This window comes from Leptodactylus fuscus, chromosome 8 (genome assembly GCF_031893055.1).
Source record: "Leptodactylus fuscus isolate aLepFus1 chromosome 8, aLepFus1.hap2, whole genome shotgun sequence".
NCBI lineage: Eukaryota > Metazoa > Chordata > Amphibia > Anura > Leptodactylidae > Leptodactylus > Leptodactylus fuscus.
The window spans coordinates 66,438,285-66,458,505 of NC_134272.1; the positions used below are offsets into that span (position 1 = coordinate 66,438,285).

Here is a 20,221-nt window from a genome sequence, read left to right on the forward strand (position 1 = left end):
TACATTTAATAGGCCCTAGAGTCATCTCAATGATAATAACTTAGCATTTATTGTCGCTCTTACTTCCGGCAAGTATGGGGTTAAAGGTGATATACAAGGAATGAGTGAGCCCCTGGAGAGATCTCCTTTCTTTCCCTGTCACATGTCCAAAGCCAGAATCTGGCAGGGGTCTTTCAGCTGTCGTGTCACCTGGTGCTGCTGTCAGGGACTGAGATGCCCTAAGCCTTCTGTCCCCAGTAATAAAGCCAAGTTAACCATTTGTTTGCCTATCGATCCTGCAGAGTACCTTCCCCCCTCCTGTCTAATTTTACAAAAGAAGGTGTGACCTAAGAGAGTCCACCAACGGCCTAAGGGTCCTGTATAGTCGCACGGGGAGAATTTGATGTAGGAATTTCTATGACGGTCTATGGAGTCTGCAGAAACCCATGTACTTGGCGCCAAAACAACCCCATTGAGATGAACTAAAATTTCTGCAACAAATTTGCCGTGCGTGAATGTGTGCTCATTGGGTGACTCAGCTGTTACAAAGTTATTTGAGCGTGAGAAATGGACATGGAGGCATGACATTTATAAAATACCAAGAGAGTTTACTGAACCATGATAGCTATGTGACCGAACACAGCCATATAACTTAACAAAATTAGAATTGTTAGAGTTTGCATGAACATGACTCGAAGTCCAGGGCTCCTTCTTTGTCATGCACTATATATAAATATATATTTATAGTTAGACTGGAGCTCAATCTGTAGTCTAGTGCGGAGACCTGGGCTTTAGAGTGATTCCTGCTGAGACATTGCCTAAAATAGCCTTCTGTGTAAAGCCAGCTCTGGGTCAGGGCAGATGGCACATGAGCATCTTGCTATAAAGTCTGATCTGTATCATCCATCTGATTTAGTAGGTCTGACAACGTAACTAAACTACAGCTGAGTCTTATACAGCTGCTACAACACGGAATTAAGACCTATGATCTAATGTTATTCCATCCAGCAGTGATATTTTCATGTTATTCGGTTTCTTTCCCTGGGTGAGCATTTTGTGGTCGCTCGTAGGTTGCAGTGACGTTCCTCCAAAGCATTTTGCAAAAATAAATATACAATATGGATTTAATAAAACTACAATTGGTCCAGTTTTCCTGTAATATTTACAGTCAAGGGAGATGTGGTATTTCCTGTCTGGAATAAATCCAACTTGTCATATGCCAGGATAATGCGAGATAGCAGCTACTTATTGGTTGTGACGGAGTTTATACTTCTTATGGAGCAAATCTTTAAGACGGAGGAAGAAACATAATGTGATTGTTATCCACAGATTTGTTACTTCTTGGTGACGCTGTGTATGATCATGTAGAAAGTATTCTCTAGCCATTGTATCTTATCTGTGTCTATTGTTAGGTCACACACCATGTTAGTGCTAGATCTTTACAAGGTTTCTTATTATATCCATCAGACGCTCAAAGAGTTGGGAATTGAATTTTTTAGATTTACGATCATATATATCAAATAGCTGGCAGCCAAATACTAGATCGGCTAACAGCTATCTCTCCCTACATCCCCATACCAATGTACACTTGGCTCAGCTGAGCATGCATGTATTCTGGCTGAGTAGCTGCTCTGAGAACAAAAGGATCAAGTAGCTGAAATACAACAATGTCAAATCATTTTATCTCTCAATATCTAACTTTTGGGGGAGGGGGTGTCACTTACACAAGTCGAGTCAAATTTGTGTGTTTGGCTAATACAGATCAGGGCTGCTTTAACCATAGGGCCAACGGTACAGCCACAGTGGCCCTATGCCTACAGTCGCCCATGAATTGAGTGGGACAGTCCTGCATTTTGGGTGCAGTCCCTCTGTTCTGGGCGGTAGGCATCTGTGTCCTTAGGATACAGAAAGAAGTTGAATACAGTAGTACAGCTATTTGCTCCGTGCTGTATTATTCAGCCTTGGGCTCATGGTGTCTGCGGCAGGGAAGCCCAATGAGCATCGAGCCACAGACATCATTAAAGCCGGAGTCCTCAGTTCTGTGGGAATGAGGTAAGGTGAGTATTTTTTTTTTTGTGGTGGTTGAGGGGGCAGAGGGTCTTATTAGGGCTTGCTATGGTTCTGGGGAAATTAAATTATGTTAATATATTAAAACAGCCATGCCACATTTTCCTAATGATATTCTGGACATGTTTTGTCCATCACTGATCCGTTTTTCACAGTTGTGTATACAGAGGCACACCGAGTCATTGTGGTTCCATAATACAAAGCTGTAACCATTTTATGCACTGCTATATGGTGCATCTGTATGGTGCTTTATTATGTACATATTATCCCCTAATAGTCAAACCACAATATGGCATCTATTGGAGCATTCTGTAATATTTCTGTTGCATTCGTCTGGAATAAAATCTGCATGACTCCATCAGATGCACACAGAAGTACAGTACAGCCTCTAGAGGTCTATGGGAACTGTGCTATGGCTCTTTATTAGAGATGAGCGAGTAGTATTCGATCGAGTATTTATTCGATCGAATACTACGGTATTCGAAATACTCGTACTCGATCGAGTACCACTCGCTATTCGAATGTGAAAGTTCGATGCAGAACCAGCATTGATTGGCCCGAATGCTATACAGTCGGCCAATCAATGCTGGTTCTTCTCCTACCTTTAGAAGTCTTCTCCGTGCAGCTTGAACGCGGCGTCTTCCGGCTCTGAATTCACTCTGCCAGGCATCGGGCCAGGGCAGAGTCGACTGCGCATGCCCACTTGTAGTGCAACAAGAAGACTTCTCGGAGGATCCAGCCCGACCCTCACTCGTGGACTTGGTAAGTATAATTTGATCGAACGTTGCCTACCCCTGAAACGAGCATTTTCCCCCCATAGACTATAATAGGGTTCATTATTCGATTGGAGTAGTCGAATATTGAGGGGCTACTCGAAACGAATATCGAACCTCGAACATTTTACTGTTCGCTCATCTCTACTCTTTATAACTGAGGAGTAACACAGAAGTCGGACTGAGCAGAACGACATCTTGATGAATGTTTATTAGTGAATACTTTGTGTAGACCAGGCTTATCTGCCACTGTATCACTAGACAAAGTAATTCAGGTTGTCTTCTTTAATATAGCATTTTAGCAGACAACTTTGCTAAGCAGACGCTACACAGAAGAGTATAAGAATCCCTGAACCAACTAGCAGACAAGTCATTGTATTTAACTTAATGTAATACACGTTCTTCTGAAGTCTATACATCTTAAAGCCTCCAAACCAATGCTAAGATAATTCTAAAATGTACCTAGTTATAAAAACAATCTTATAACTGAATAGCACCAGTGAATATAAAAAGCTTTGGAATATATCTTATCAAAGGAAATACTTATTTTACCCATATCCATAGAGGAGACAGGACTGCCAGCCTCACACAGAAGCCTATGGAGAGGGGAATGAGGAGGAGGAGGCTGCTGGAGAGAGACACAGTATGATAAGACTGCGTGAGAGGAGGGGGTTAGAAAGCTGTCTGGTAAATGGATTTCCATCAGTAAAAGATATTAACGTTTCTTATAGTTACACCTACTGTCCATTTCTGAAAAGCTGTTTGATAATTGGAGTTGCATTTTCAGTTGACCTGATATAACTTATGTAGATATGATAGGGGTCAACGTTTCATCATGTTTTATGGATATGGTTTGGGTTACTATCCCCTATAGAAATATTAAGCTTGTGATAATAGTAATATGTAGTCATTTGTTACAAGGCTAAAGATTTGTTATAAAGCAGTTTGTTTGTTTTTTATAATACTGAAAATTCTGACATTGTATCAGAAGAAAAATGGCAACTATTGGTTCTCCAGCTGCTGGGTGGCCATATACTGTATATTAGAAGAATGTCTGCTGAATCTGGTGGGAATAGCTGACCATCTTTTTATGGATCTCTCATCTGACAGTAGATGTTGATGGAAGAAGGACTGAGCATGTTGTCTTGCAGTGACTTATTCTCGTTTCCCTATGAGAACTCATGATCAGACAAGCCGAGTGTAGAAGTTCCTGTGGGATCAGGAGGAATAGCTGTCATCCAAAGATATGGACAACAGATATATACTGTAAGATGTATGGTCACCTTAAGGGCTGTCCTGAGAACATAACCATATCTAAATTTGTAGATAATCATGGGTTAAACAATTTTAAAAGATTTGCAGAGTTTCAGTCATCAGAGATTTTCTATAACCACCTTAATGGTGACATATTTTGTCTTGATGGATTTGGATATGACCATGAATGCAGGATCTTGTCAAAAACTAAGTCATGATTTCCTTATTGTGGCCAGGTTATTGTCTTTATCATGTAGTATCCCTGCCTGATAAACTGGCCACATTAAGAAAATTACAGCTGGGTTTTTTGACAAGTCCCAGACTATAGAAAGTTCCCGCATTCATGGTTGTATCCATTGGGCAACTGATCAAGACAACAGACGTCACCGCTAAGATGGTTAGAGGAAATCTTTAGATCTGTAGAATTTGTAATTATTTATATTTCCAAAAAACTTTACTTTTTAATCATCTATCGATTTAAACATAGTTATATTCATAGGAAGGACCCTTTAAATGTCCCAGGTTTTCAATAGCTTCACAGAGCCAGTGAATGTGTAAGAGAATGATACATATGGAGCCTTCATGTCTGGCCTACAGCTCACACTGGTCATTCGCACTAGTGAATAATAGACTTCTAGCCTTGTAGCTTGAAGACCTCTTGGACTAATAAGGTAAATGAGTAGAGGCTGGACATTGAGCTATGCGTGGTATGTAGTGATAGGGACAGCTGGGCCTCTCTGTCACTGTGTCCCTAGTGACTGAGCAGTTTTCTGGCTCCGGCCACACAAGGCTCACTCACTGCTAATATATATTTTTTAAAATGTTATATATACTCTGTATGCAAAGTTTTATATTTCACTTCTGACATCTGAACATCATACTGCATAGTCTATCCTTCAGAACAAATATTAGTCCTCGCAATCCATTACTTGTATCTATTGTCATTTGCTTGTCTGTAGTTGTATGCATTGACCATATTGTGGTCTCCTGGATGGACAGCTACTTCCACAGCGCATACCAGGAGCAAATGATACCCCATAACTTGTAAGAGTCGGCATTCCTATCGGTCCTATTGGTAATGTGGAAGTCTCTGTCTATGACCACAGCAGTGATGTCTGAGCTTTACACATAAGTGATTGCAGAGGGTCAAGAAAGATGTAAACTATCATTTCTTCTTAGGCCCAGTTCACATCTGTATTTGGGTTTCCGTTCAGGGAGTCTGCTTGGGGACACCCTGAACAGAAACCTATACGCATTAAAAAGCGGTTACCTAAGGAAACCCGTAGACTCCATAGACTAAAATGAAGTACTTTTCTCTCCACATGACTCATGCGGACAGCACATGGATATGTGAGAGTAAAGCTTTTTTTTAATTGCACCCACAGATTGCAGTATAACAGAGCAATTTGGGACACTAAACCCTCAGTCCATAAGGACATATTGGTGGTTTAGTGTCCCACATTGCCCTGACAGATTCTCTTTAGAATTCTGTTTAGTATTAGGTAATTGCATATCATCCCCTGCTTCTAATCCCCTCTATCTTATCTATCGCACTAATTAGTAGCCCAAATAACAATGTTATAAAGCAATCATTGGACATCTTAAATTTAAAAAGGTGGCTCAGAGGTTAGCACTGCGGCCCTGCAGTGCTGGAGTCCTGGGTTTGAATCCTGCCAGGAATAACATCTGCAAGGAGTTTGTATGTTCTCCCCATGTTTGCGTGGATTTCCTCCCATTCTACAAAGGCATACTGATAAAAAAAAGTACATTGTGATCCCTATATGGGGCTCACAATCTACATAAATTTTTTTTTAAAAAACCCTTTATAGTCACCTATTGGAAGTCCCCATAGTGATGCAGTTGTTCAGTAAAATCAGGGTATATATCTCGGCTTCAGTCCGCATACATGTGACCAATGAAGCCAGCGTGTACATGTCTGGCTTCACTGAAGATCATTGCAGTCACCAGGAGCTCCAGCAATGAGTCCGATGAGACTCAGACCCATCTCTAGGCAAATATAAAGGTTTGCTTTTCTTTAATGCAATCACAGACAACTTTACAATACGGCTATTTGGGACTCTAAACTGCATGTCCATAAGGACCTATGGGTGATTTAGTGCCCCAAGTCACCCTGACAGGTTCCTTTTAAATGACATACTGGCTCCCATGATAGCCAGGAGACAGTGACCTGCACACTGACCTATGGCCGAGCTCAAAATTCCAAAGGAATAAAAATTTGCCTTTGGGGTGATATTACATGTAAAGGCATTTGTTCTACAAAATGTGTCGAGCAATACTTGTTCTGCACAGGACTGCTTACACAGACCGATGCCAAGCTCATGCTGGAGAAACAATCGCTAAAGCAAATTGTTCCCCCAGATTTATACGTCCTGTCAAAATTAGCCAATCACTCAATGAATGAGCAAATGTTTGTTCATCAGGTGACTGTCAGCGCTATAAGGGAGGCTGATTATTGGGTACAAAATAATCCGACCCATCTAATAGGGCCTTTAGTAAGTGAGGAACCTTCCACCTTGCTCATGAGTGGCACAATGACATTTCTAGGGAAGTCCATTCCTGACCATTGTCTGCACTACAGAGCCATAGGTATCCCATTTGCTGTCTCTATATGGCACTATAGAATGGAAATATCCTCTTAATATGGTGTCTGATAAAGTATAGCATGTCCGCATCTGCATGGAATCAGAGACATACAAAGGTACCAAATGGACCACTGACTTTTACATCTCTAAATTTTCTTTGATATGAAAAAGCATCACTAGTGGAATCGATGTTTCAGAATAAAGATTTCACTATTCTTTGCAATTCTACCACAAAACCATAACTATCCATTAGTACATAATCATTATAAGACATTAATGCATTCTTTGTAGTGACGTCTGCATTTATTACAGTCTATATTTAGTACAATAAGACTTTGTATAGCGATGGTCTGTACTAGCTATGCAATGGCAGATATGGCACTGGATGATTCACCGGAGCATTGGTTATGGGTACACCCTGTTACTTTTTATTGGCTATGAGCTAAAAGAAACATTATGCCTGCAACCTTACTGTAAAAGGACTAATTCTAAAAATATCCCGTCTCCTTCCCTTTCCAACTCTTGTATTTGATTTGCAAGTTGAAATTTCCTAAAAACGAGCAAACACTACTTACTTATTCTTCCTAGTGTTCGATACCGGCATTACCAAAGACAGCAATAAAAGAAATCAAAACATATAAAATCTGATGTTCTGCAGACTCAGCGCTCTTAGCCAGTTGATATTTCATAAAAATGCTAAATAATAAGTTCAGCCATATGTTCAGGAAAGTGAAAGTTAGTGAAGACGCTAGGAAGTCTATGAGTTAGATCTGTTTTAGTTAGAGAGATCTTGGACTATAACAAATTTGTGCCCCTGAGACTCGAAACAAAGTAAGCACAACTATACTACCGCTCCTAAGTGTATCTTCATGTACCAACAGCAGGGCAGGCAGGGGAGGGAGAACTGTATTACAAAAGTCATACTTGCTAACTGAACCCAAATTACGGGGAATTTTTGGTAACAATCCTGGAATATTTAGGAAGCAGAAAAGGGAAGAGGAACCTCTATGAATTCTGTTTTCATACTTGCAATGTAAGTCACAGTGTCAGCCGCTATACGTCAGTGTCTCACTCACTACTAGTCATAGAGGATGACATTGCTATTAGGTAAAGCAGAATTTCCTTTGGTGGACAGATAACTCTTACAGACAGGACACAGTTGGGTGACTTTAGTCATTGATACAAGCATATTGGAGCATTGACTCACAGTGAATGTGATCCAATGAGTCATGTGCATATGAAAGGAGATGATTTACAGGATCTAAATAATGGAGATAAAGTGATGATGGCAGACACAGCTTAGGTAGCAGGCCTGCTTACTTACATATTAGCCCTGAATGCAATACATTTTTTGTATAGCTCTAATTCATCAAAAATGAAAAAGCAACTTTTCCAATATCTTTATTTAAATCATCCTTGTGTTTTGTGCGTCTCCTTGTTTACAGACGGCAAATCAATCCTGTATATTCTGATGCTGTTGTCATGCTCTCTTCTAACTGGCTCCTATTCTTGCTAAGATGTGTTTAGTCAGATGCAGAGGATACAGAAAAGAAGTACCATAAGACCACACTCAGAGTAGCCACTAAATCAAAAGTTCTAGATCTTTTATTGCTGTCATTCAATCTGGTTATTTTCAGTGGATAAAACTGCATGGTCATGTGATGGACACACAAGTGCACAGCTCATCATAAGACAGATTACTGTGCCGTGAGCTGTAGAGATGAGCGAGTACTGTTGGGATCAGCCGATCCGAACAGCACGCTCCATAGAAATTAATGGATGCACCTGGTACTTCCGCTTTGACGTCGGCCGGCCGCTTAACCCCCCACGTGCCAGCTATGTCCATTCATTTCTATGCAAGCGTGCTGTTCGGATCGGCTGATCCGAATAGTACTCGCTCATCTCTAGTGAGCTGTTGTTAGGATAACAGATGCAGTTCTGAGCCCATAGTGAGAACCAGTACTAAATATACTGATCAAAATGGTTAATACGGCGCTGTTTGTCCAACACCCCCCAGGCTGCACCAGCTCCAACGCCACAGTGGTGTTCACCAGAGTCCCAGTTAGTGTGGATGGACATGGCGGAACTGCTTGGCAGAGCGGTACGGGTCAAGAAATGTAAACACTCAGCGCACCACAAATCACATTAGAACCAAACACTGGGAAATCTTACTAACAGGGTGCGGTGCAGGTCCAAGGAACCAGAAGGCAGCAGTGGGTGGTCAGCAGGTGGCAGCAGAGAGTCAAGCATAGTCGTACAGTCCGGAGAGCAGGGTAGTGCAGTGAGTAATCCAAAGGGAAGGTCAGACAGGCTGAGTGGAGCGCTAGAGCAGTACAAAAATAGTGTTCAGGAAGCAGAGGTCCAAAGGCAAGCCGGGCTCATAAGCAGTAGCACGTACAGTACATAATCAGGAGGCAAATACAGAGTCAGAGGTCAAGACAAGGGGTTAGTAATTGAGGCAATCAAAACACAGCAGAAGAAACGTTTACTAACAGGAATAGGAGTGAACACTGAATAGCCAGTGGCGGTCCAGAGACAGAACCATCTTTAAATTGGATCCGGCCCGCTGCTAGGCCCGAACACCAGAAGTCCCATGTCCGGCTCAGGGAGCGACTGGTAACCCCTGCACATCGCTGTGGAGGTTCTGACCTGACTCCAGAGACCTGGAAACAGGGGACTCAGGAGTGCAGGGAGGAGTGGGCCAGCATTGCGAAGGCTTCGGGCCTACTCCTAACAGCTGTGCCCATCACATGATCAAGCACAAACTATATACAGGACCGAATAAAAAACCAATGCACTGTATATATATAAAAATTATTAAATATTTTATTATTAATCATACATAAAAAGTATAATCATCAGCAGATGAAGATGAAAAAAGTGTGTACACAGATATGCACCATGAACAATATGGACAACACTAATAGACAGGAGAACTGCATAGAGTGTAACAAGTGGTACAAAAAATGTTTACATTAATGTATTTAAATATATATCTCTCAAATAGATGATGCCAAAACTAGCAACAGTACCCATATTTTGATGTGTATATAAAAATACAACTCCTAAACTAAAGAACTGCAGGAACTAATGAGAACAAATAAATACAGTCCTATGAAAAAGTTTGGGCACCCCTATTAATCTTAATCATTTTTAGTTCTAAATATTTTGGTGTTTATAACAGCCATTTCAGTTTGATATATCTAATAACTGATGGACACAGTAATATTTCAGGATTGAAATGAGGTTTATTGTACTAACAGAAAATGTGCAATATGCATTAAACCAAAATTTGACCGGTGCAAAAGTATGGGCACCTCAACAGAAAAGTGACATTAATATTTAGTAGATCCTCCTTTTGCAAAGATAACAGCCTCTAGTCGCTTCCTGTAGCTTTTAATCAGTTCCTGGATCCTGGATAAAGGTATTTTGGACAAACAATTCAAGTTCAGTTAAGTTAGATGGTCGCCGAGCATGGACAGCCCGCTTCAAATCATCCCACAGATGTTCAATGATATTCAGGTCTGGGGACTGGGATGGCCATTCCAGAACATTGTAATTGTTCCTCTGCATGAATGCCTGAGGATTTGGAGCGGTGTTTTGGATCATTGTCTTGCTGAAATATCCATCCCCGGCGTAACTTCAACTTCGTCACTGATTCTTGAACATTATTCTCAAGAATCTGCTGATACTGAGTGGAATCCATGCGACTCTCAACTGTAACAAGATTCCCGATGCCGGCATTGGCCACACAGCCCCAAAGCATGATGGAACCGCCACCAAATTTTACAGTGGGTAGCATGTGTTTTTCTTGGAATGCTGTTTCTTTTTGGACGCCATGCATAACACCTTTTTTTATAACCAAACAACTCAATTTTTGTTTCCAAAATGAAGCTGCCTTGTCCAAATGTGCTTTTTCATACCTCAGGCAACTCTATTTGTGGCGTACGTGCAGAAACGGCTTCTTTCTCATCACTCTCCCATACAGCTTCTATTTGTGCAAAGTGCGCTGTATAGTTGACCGATGCACAGTGACACCATCTGCAGCAAGATGATGCTGCAGCTCTTTGGAGGTGGTCTGTGGATTGTCCTTGACTGTTCTCACCATTCTTCTTCTCTGCCTTTCTGATATTTTTCTTGGCCTGCCACTTCTGGGCTTAACAAGAACTGTCCCTGTGGTCTTCCATTTCCTTACTATGTTCCTCACAGTGGAAACTGACAGGTTAAATCTCTGAGACAACTTTTTGTATCCTTCCCCTGAACAACTATGTTGAACAATCTTTGTTTTCAGATCATTTGAGAGTTGTTTTGAGTAGCCCATGATGCCACTCTTCAGAGGAGATTCAAATAGGAGATCAACTTGCAATTGGCCACCTTAAATACCTTTTCTTATGATTGGATACATCTGGCTATGAAGTTCAAAGCTCACTGAGGTTACAAAACCAATTTTGTGCTTCAGTAAGTCAGTAAAAAGTAGTTAGGGGAATTCAAATCAATAAAATGATAAGGGTGCCCATACTTTTGCACCGGTCAAATTTTGGTTTAATGCATATTGCACATTTTCTGTTAGTACAATAAACCTCATTTCAATCCTGAAATATTACTGTGTCCATCAGTTATTAGATATATCAAACTGAAATGGCTGTTGCAAACACCAAAATATTTAGAACAAAAAATGATTAAGATTAATAGGGGTGCCCAAACTTTTTCATAGGACTGTACAATTGCATAACCCAAAAAGGTAAGCAACCACACCAACAGCAAAGAACAATTTAGTAAAGTATCCTAGCTGAAATGAATAATAAGATGTAGTTCTACAGAGGGATTTAACATACCTGGGATAAGACCAAATTTGAAATAATTATTCGAGGACCAACATCAAAAATTCCAAAATAGCAAATGCTATGGGAACGGCTAAAATAGCCTATTTAAATAGAATACATAGAAGTGGTCCAGAATAGATACATAAATACCCCTAGTATAGAAAAATCTACCTAAGAATGAGGGATACACAATTAGACACAATATACCTACAGAGAGTAAGTGAAAAGATATATATATATATATATATATATATATATATATATATATATATATATATCAGCTGGGGTCATAAATAAAGAGAAGTCCCATTACCTACAGTCATGTTGTCCAAAATGTACTGGTGACACACAGAGCCCTTTGGCCGCGCCTCGACGCGTTTCGCCTACTGCTAGGCTTCCTCAGGAGGCGAAATTTTTTATTGTACAAACAATAACATTTATTTGCAGAAACTGAGTAGCCCCTTCAAGAAGACCATAGGCCCTGAGCTATTCTGTACATTTGGGCCCGACCATGCATGTCTAGAATCAATTCTACTTTTCTGTTCCAGTAGGTGTACATCTATATAGGCCATAAGACTAAAGTTAATTTAGACTGTAGACCAGATTGCTAAATTATTAACCCCTATACAAGGTTATGACAGGCTGGGCCATGTAGCAAACTTTTGACTTGAGTCTTTCAACCCCACGTGGCATAGTCCCCTCTTTCATGGCCTCCGCACAATAAAATGATCCTACCCAGGGTCATTTCCTTTTTCTGTAATTATATATTTTAGGGTCAACCTGTTATGTATTGGCCACAGCTGATGTAAATCTAACCAGAATCAGAACTGAGAATCTCATAGTCAGACTATAGACTGCTGTGTACTTGACTAAACACCGAGATGGACAGACTATATCATGGCGCCAGGCACAAACATGCAATTGTCTGTCAAATATTTAAGATGCCTCTAACACTACAATCAGGTTGGGATGCAGAAACAGACGTTTGCCATTAGCAAAATTATAGACCTCTCAATGTAATAAGCTAAGACTCCTAGGTGGCTCTTAAAGGAAGAGGGTCCGACCTGCCAGAAAGGTCAGAGAGAGTTTCTAATAGACAGCGTGGGGCAGATTGATTCATTCTGTGGCATAAAACAGTCATGACAAAAATTGTCATTGAGTGAAGTTTTTACGTCACCCTTGCAGCTTTCCAAAGAGGGGGTTATGTCAAGGGCTTGCTGTGGGCAGATCAGATATATCCTTAGTTATACTCTATCATTTGATAATAGCCTAAATATTCCAGACCATGAAGGAATAGACAGGTAGTATGAATGGGTGGTCTCGCTTGTATTTAGGTCTTCAGGCTTCCCTTCATCATAGTCAGGATTTCAGAAAATAGGGGACACCAAGACTGATGTAGAAAGAGACGGCCTAGATAAATCTCCCCTAATGGCTGTAGTGGTTTATTAAATGTTTTCATATCCAATATTATCAGAATTTTTAGAAAATATTACCCACTTTATAATCTGATGGTTTCCACTATCATACAGATGTTCCATAGCACACAGCATGGATTACAGGTGATTCTGGTGTTCTGCTGTATATTGGATATGTATACAATAATATACAATAATAATAAAAGTAACACATTTGACAGTTCCCAGGTAAACAAATTGACAGTTTCTTGTTGCTGTGCAACTAGTAAATTAATATTTCCTGTTTTCAGACCATTTCTGAAGTGCTTTTCTATTTTTAATTATTGTATAATGAGAATATTATGCTTTTTATAATATACTTTGTGTTTCAATATCCTAGCTTGTTGTTAAGCTATGGAAATCCAATGTCTATATTAAAGGGATAGTCCAGAATATTTTAGTACTGGGATAGGAGGCCAGGGAATAAAAAATAAATAAATAGCCATCTGTCACTGGTACTATGGTGTCTCCCCCCACCACCACCACCACCTGGTCCAGCGGCACCTGGGGACTTGTTCTGGGAAAAGTCGTCGCCACACGTGACCGCTGAGGCAATTGGTGGCCACAACTGTCACAGAAAAGGACACCAGTGATGCATGCCAGTGACGTCCCGGGTCCTCTACTGTGACCGCTGAGGCTAGTGATTGGCCTCAGTGGTCACGTGCAGCGAGGACTTCCACCGGAACAAGTCCCCAGGCTCCGCTGGACCACACAGCGGCCGGAGATACCAGAGTACAGTTTTGTTTTTTTTAGGTTTCACCTTCGTTGGCCTTCTGCCCCAGTACTAAAATATCCTGAACAACCCCTTTAAGGTCTTATAAACATGGCAGTACCTTATGTATAAACTCTGAGCAGAACTGAATGGCGATCGTAATAGTGCATAATAAAATGGACTTTCTTGTGACCTTCTGGAGTTCAAGGTTCCCAGGGTCCCATGTCCACCCAAAATCTCATCAACCTTAATAAGTGTATGCCACTTAGATGTGGCCTGCAGTGGCAGTAGAATTGCAAATGTACCTATAAATACATGCACAGCTGTAAGCAAGAGGGTAGTATCATGGTGTGGGCAGTGAGCACCTACTCATGGCACAACTCATGGCATAGGGAGATTACTGCTTTTTTATAGATAATCCCTATCCTTTACCCTGGCTATGTCCATTAAAATAAAATTGCCTTCAGCTACACTCATCTGATCCCTGGGTTTGGGCACATCTCAGGTTATTTATGGGAGAATACCTTTCTACATAATGTAGAGAGGTTTTTTTAGTGGTTTCAAACACAAAAGAATGCCATTATGGATGAGTATGGCTTGTGGTACATGTGGACACATCCTTAAGAAGCTAGAAACCTGCCCGAATCATGTCCAAAAGACAGATAGCTACTGTATAGTATGCTAAGACCACATTCAGGTATAGTAGTTGTGCTGCTTACCTTGTCACATGTCCTGACCCACATAGCAAGCTTACCTGCACGCTGTTTTAGTACAAATTGCCAAATTTCTTCAGGTTGTTAAAACTGTAGAAATTTGCTGCAAAACCACATGAGGTTATTGCTACTACATTCTCACCTTTACAGCTAGAACCACTGGCAAATGATCACAATCAGATTTTAAGCCTCAGGATGTACAGTATACACAATGTATACAACAAATGTGTATGTACATATAAAAAATACACAAGCATAAAATTACAGCATACAAGCATATAAACTGCACTTCTCTGACAAAATCATCATCCTATGCCCAGTATGTCTGAGAAACAACATAGAGGTTAACAGTCTATAAAAGCTGCACAGGAACATCACAAATATATTTTATGATGCCACATCCACATTCTTAGGTCCCTTGTAGATTTTTAGAATCTATAGGTCAATTGGTCTCTGCTCTTCTTTCTCTGCAGTATAATTACAAATCCATGGCAGATACAGGACAGTAGCAGCAGAGATATGTAGCATCAGATTCCTTCCTTTTACCAGCTAGCTCTTCATTCTGTGTGTTATTTGATGGGTTATTGGATTGTTGTAAAGCTCATTACACTGATAACCCGGTGAATTTACATATTGCACTTGCATTGAATTGTCTTGTAATGATGTGAGAGTCCCCCGAGCCACATTAGTAAGTGTGTAGCAGATTGTCCCCTGTAATAGCTGCTAATGACCTAAATGATCCGCCTATATTTCTATGGCTAAAGAATGCTATACTGATCGAGAACCTTAGGCTAAGGCCCCACGGGCCGTATCCGCAGCACTAAAGCGCCACAGGAAGAACCTTTGCGTGAACGCATTGCAGGTTTTTCCGCAGCGCTTTTAAGATAAAGTTCACAGAGTTTTCCTCCGCAGACTTTCTCTTAACATTATATCTACGGGAAAGCCGCCGGCGTTTCCGTAGATGTAATTGACATGCAGCAGCCCCGATCACTGCATAACGGTAGTTCCGGGGAATTGCAGCGACACTATCACTAGCAGCTTTCAACACCCGGAGGCAATTGCAGCAGCTGATCTGTGTGGGGTCCGAGACTTGGGCCCCACAGATCATATATTGATGATCTATCCTGTGGCTAGGTCATCAGTATAAAAAATCCGTTTAAAGCCAGACAAATCCTGTAACCTTAAATTCACATCTTCTCTATCAACCTGCAATGTAGCTGCAATCATAATTGGTTACGATTTTTCTCTTTTTAGGATCCACTTCTTGCTGAGTTCAAAAATAAATACATAAAAAAAGTATGTAAAAATTGCCCCGTATCTGCATCTACAGTGTGTATAAGGTGTTATTTCTATTTGCCCCCTTATATATAGTAAGGTTTTGTAATTTGTATATTTCATACACATGGATTTACCTGTATACTTGTATGCCTAGGGCTCTGCCATGTGCATGAGACCTTTAACTGAGCATGCAGTATTGATGTAATAGATCTAGGTATCTTGGATAGGAACCAATAAACATATTGCATATTGAATGTGCTGGCTATATTGAAGCACAGGGAAATATTTATCATGCAGGCCTATGAGAAGCAATTAGCCAATTTTCACCTGACAAACACTTTATAGCATAGCAGCTGTTGACCTCAAACTGGAGAAGTAACCTGATCCTCTGAACTGCACGAAGACCTGTCCATGAGCGTTGGCATCAAACATGATGTCATGAACGGATCATCTTGCATTGAGGAACGTAGCCTCATAGTACAAGATTGTAAACCATACACTTCTTTTTATGTCCAGGAAAAAAGGCAACATAAGGTTAGAAACACAATACCGCGAAACAGTCTTGTGACTGCAGCCTATTCACACACACGACACATATGAATTACAACTCTAGAAGTGCAAGCAGAATATACATGGGCTTTATCTAGAACGTCTGGAAGAATACTGTGATAATATCTGCCTAGTTCTGGTTCAATCAATATATATTACAAGTTTTTACAATAAAAACGGATGTGTCTGCCGGGCCAACATCAGCCGTCACACAAAACAATGCAAAAATTCAGCTAGAATAGAAAGCTTAAGGAGTCATATAGTAATAAAGGCCCAAAGCCTAGCACGAAAAAGTGAATTAGTTATGGAGATTGTTGCTCTGGATATCCTACAATGAATAACCAATAATGACTCAGATTGATGCGAGAAGGGGAAGAACAGAAAAGTCAAGAAATAAGACAATAGAAGAGAGAGGAGAAGGATAAAGGGAAGGAGAGGGTGGAGGGAGGAAGGATGGACAGATATGAGGGAGATGTAGCCTCTCAGATAGCTCGGTGTCACAGCTCTATCACCCTGGAGATGCACTGACCCAGGGGCCAATCATTGCTGACCACCGGAAAGCATCCCAAGAGCGCCAAGTAGTAAAGAAGGTCCTCTCCATGCCTTGTCCCAGGTCCAAGCAGTTGAGCGCCTCTGTCCTCATCAGTATGGTGGGAGGTAGCATAAACTGGGAAAAGTCTGGCACATGGCCATTACATTGGTCACAGTGGTCTTATAGTGAGTCTGTCTCACCACTGTCAGACTACACACACTTCCCCCTGACATGAGGTTTGAGCTGCCAAGACTATCAAGTCTATCAGTGTTTCTTGTGTCCAACAAATCCCCCCTACTAACTGGATACGAAACGCGTCGGAAAATTGAAATAGGGTTTGATAGGGAAAGTTGTGAGTTGTTGGTGCAGAAATCTTGCTTTGGGGCTGAGGGTAAGTACAGGGCTGATATCCCTCTCACACCCCCACAGTGGCTCCAATTTTAAATGGACAGTTCCACCTGTGTATCCCATTAGACAATCCATATGGTAAAATTGTTCCATTTTGTTATGGGATTTGGTTTTTGTGACTCAGTATCTTAATGTTAGGGAATAATGATAGGGATACCTGGTAGTAAGTGCCTAAGGACTGCATGGCAAGACCTACACTTCTTATGGGGCGCATGGTTTGTACTGATAAAGCATACTATTTCAATGTGTTTCACACATGCAAGTCATGTGGGCAGAAGCTTTATTACAAAACTGTTTCTAAATCGTGGGCAGATTTGTTGCCTGGATTATGGAACCAAAGATACAATAATATGATCAATAGAAACCGCCTATTCAATTCTACTTATACTCTGCTGACTAAATATTAAACTACGAACAGGGGTGCTAGAGAGTCATTGTGTAAAGATTATCAATCCAAAGTACTATCAATTTGCTAAATGCTGTATGTGTTAGTTCTATGTCTCCTCGTATATAGGGTAAAAGTTACAGATAACATGATTTCTAATTGCAAAAGCATTTGTAGTTGTTTGCTTTAAAGGAATTCTACCATTAAAAACCTTTTTTTTTTCTCAGTCACATGTAGGAATAGCCTTAAGAAAGGCTATTATTCTCCTACCTTTAAATGGCTTCTCCCCCCCGTCGTTCCGTTAAAATCCCATTCTTCGCAAATGAGTTCTCTTGCAGCACTGGGGGGCGGGCCCCAATGCTCAAACAGCACTGGGGGCGTCCCCAATGTTGCAAGAAAAATCTCCAGCGACGCCTCCATCTTCAAGAACGGGGTCTTCACGCATCTTCTTCCGGAGGTTGGCTTCAAGCTTTTAGGCCTCGGGCCTAGGGCAAAGCCGACTGCGCATGCCTGCCGGCCACAAGACAATGGCAGCTTACACAGTATTGAAGAAGATGGAGGCGGCGCTGGAGAGTATTCTAGCAGCATTGGGGACGCCCCCAGTTTAACCATATGTCTCATACATTTTGCCTCCTGTACATTTAGTAGGTTGTCATAAAGTAGAGAACAGATAGATGTTTGACTACAGGTAGTGTCCAGGGTCCACCAGCAAAATAATACAGCTGCATGCAAATATTACACTTGTTTGTCAGTAGATACGGCCTCACTTTTGGTATGAACTTGGGCCCCTTAGCTCTGTGAGCCAGGAATATGTGACCACATAGCAGCAGGAAAGATGATTGGGGCCAAGGGAGGAATGGTACTAGTTGACTTGACTCTGTATGCGACATGCGACTGGCCAGTATACAAAAATAAACTGCTTAGTTTCTCAAATAATCTACCCAGCATATTATACAAACACATAGCATGGTTGAATGAGTATCTGACTGAGGTCTGGTTCACATCTGCATTCGGTATTCCATTCAGTGAATCCGCTTGGGGACCCCCGAAATGGAATACTGAATTCATTGACAAGCGGTGAGTTTATGAAAACACACGGACCCGATAGACTATAATGGGGTCCGTGTGTTTTCTGCACGGTGTCCACATGAGTCATGCAGAGAGGAAAGTAGTTGATAAAGTACTTTTCTCTCCGTATGTTCTGTGCAGACACCAGGCAGAAAACACACGGATCCCATTATAGTCTATGGGGTCCATCTGCTTTCATAAGCTCACCGCTTGTCAATATGTTCGGTATTTCATGCGGGGGGTCCCCAAGCGGACTCCCCAAATGCGGATGTGTAACAGGCCTGTACTGTGGGCCAGATCAAGCCTGACTACAGGATCAGACTACACAGGGTTTGTTTGTAGTCTGTAACCCTGGAAACAGGTCTGCATAAAAGCTGCAGACCAAAATCACAAGAGATTTCAAATGGTTCCATGGGATAACCTATCCATTATGTATAACCATTTATACTCACTTGTAATATATGAGACCTGAGTTATCATCATAGGGTCCACACCGGCTGGGCAGGTGTATGTTCCATAGTAATAGTAAGGTATATGATAAATCAATAGCATATTTGCTGGTTAGCAGTATTTATAAAAAGTAAGAAATTGTTCAAGTATAAAGATGCCGAGGTTTAGAACCGATAACTTGCGGATTCAGATAACATTCAGTGAATCAGTGTATAAGTAAGTTATACTATACTGTGCCATGCTGTATACATGTGAATACTGATAGCCACTTATTTTCGGCATATTACATTATCTTTGTAGCAATCACTAGTAGTTCAGTAACTATCAAAGTACCATTTGACAGTACATCACTTCCACACCTTGCAACATTTTGCGGACATGTTTTATAGTCTGCAAGCAAACGCCAGACAGTCAAACAAGAGTTAAATCCGTTCACGTCACAAACTGCATCTAGTTAATGCTTCATGGACAATTGCCAGGATAATCTGTCCCTTGCAGTGCTGGCGGCTCAGAGCTGTGATCTCCCTTCATGTTTACGAAGAGCTCCTAACTTGGCCTTATACGGTTACACAGATGACATCATGAAAAGCAACTCTAGGAACACAGTATGACCTCACACACAACAAAAATGTTCCCTTCACAATGCCCGAATGCTCAAAAGCCTGGCAGCCTCCATGACCAATTAGCTTGGATACAATAGTGTAATAAATACCCTGTATCCTGGATAAAACATGGGTGCCAAATGTCTCTCTGTTATTGGGAAGATAAAAATATCCCCTAAAATTTTAGTGATTCTTCCACTTTTCCTGTATGTGAGATGGACAACACTATGTGCACTGTATCACGCCTATGTAGCAGACATATAAAAGAAGAATTTCCAAAGGCAGAAGAGGATAGTGTTGTTGAGAAGTCTCTACCAGGAAGAAGGGGCCATGTTTTGACTTTGCCATAGTGTCCCTGATCTGGTTGTGCCATCAGTGACAACATCTTTCAGAATGCATTCACAATGCAACACCACAGAGACCTGTGCAATATACAACCATCAGCTGCGTCCCATATGTCCAGGTGAATGACTATATGCTGCTGATCAACTGCTATTTATTTGCCATGAAAGGATTATTGTTTCCTTTCGGACAGTAGAAGGCTGCGTATCATAAATCTTCTCTCTCCAGC

The 20,221-nt window shown here is 41.1% G+C and overlaps 1 protein-coding gene across 9 annotated transcripts in view; it reads left to right on the plus strand.

Annotated features, from left to right (window-relative positions):
- LRRFIP1 (LRR binding FLII interacting protein 1) overlaps nt 1-20,221 on the plus strand; it is a 95,120-nt gene that overhangs the window by 815 nt on the left and 74,084 nt on the right. The window lies entirely within an intron of this gene.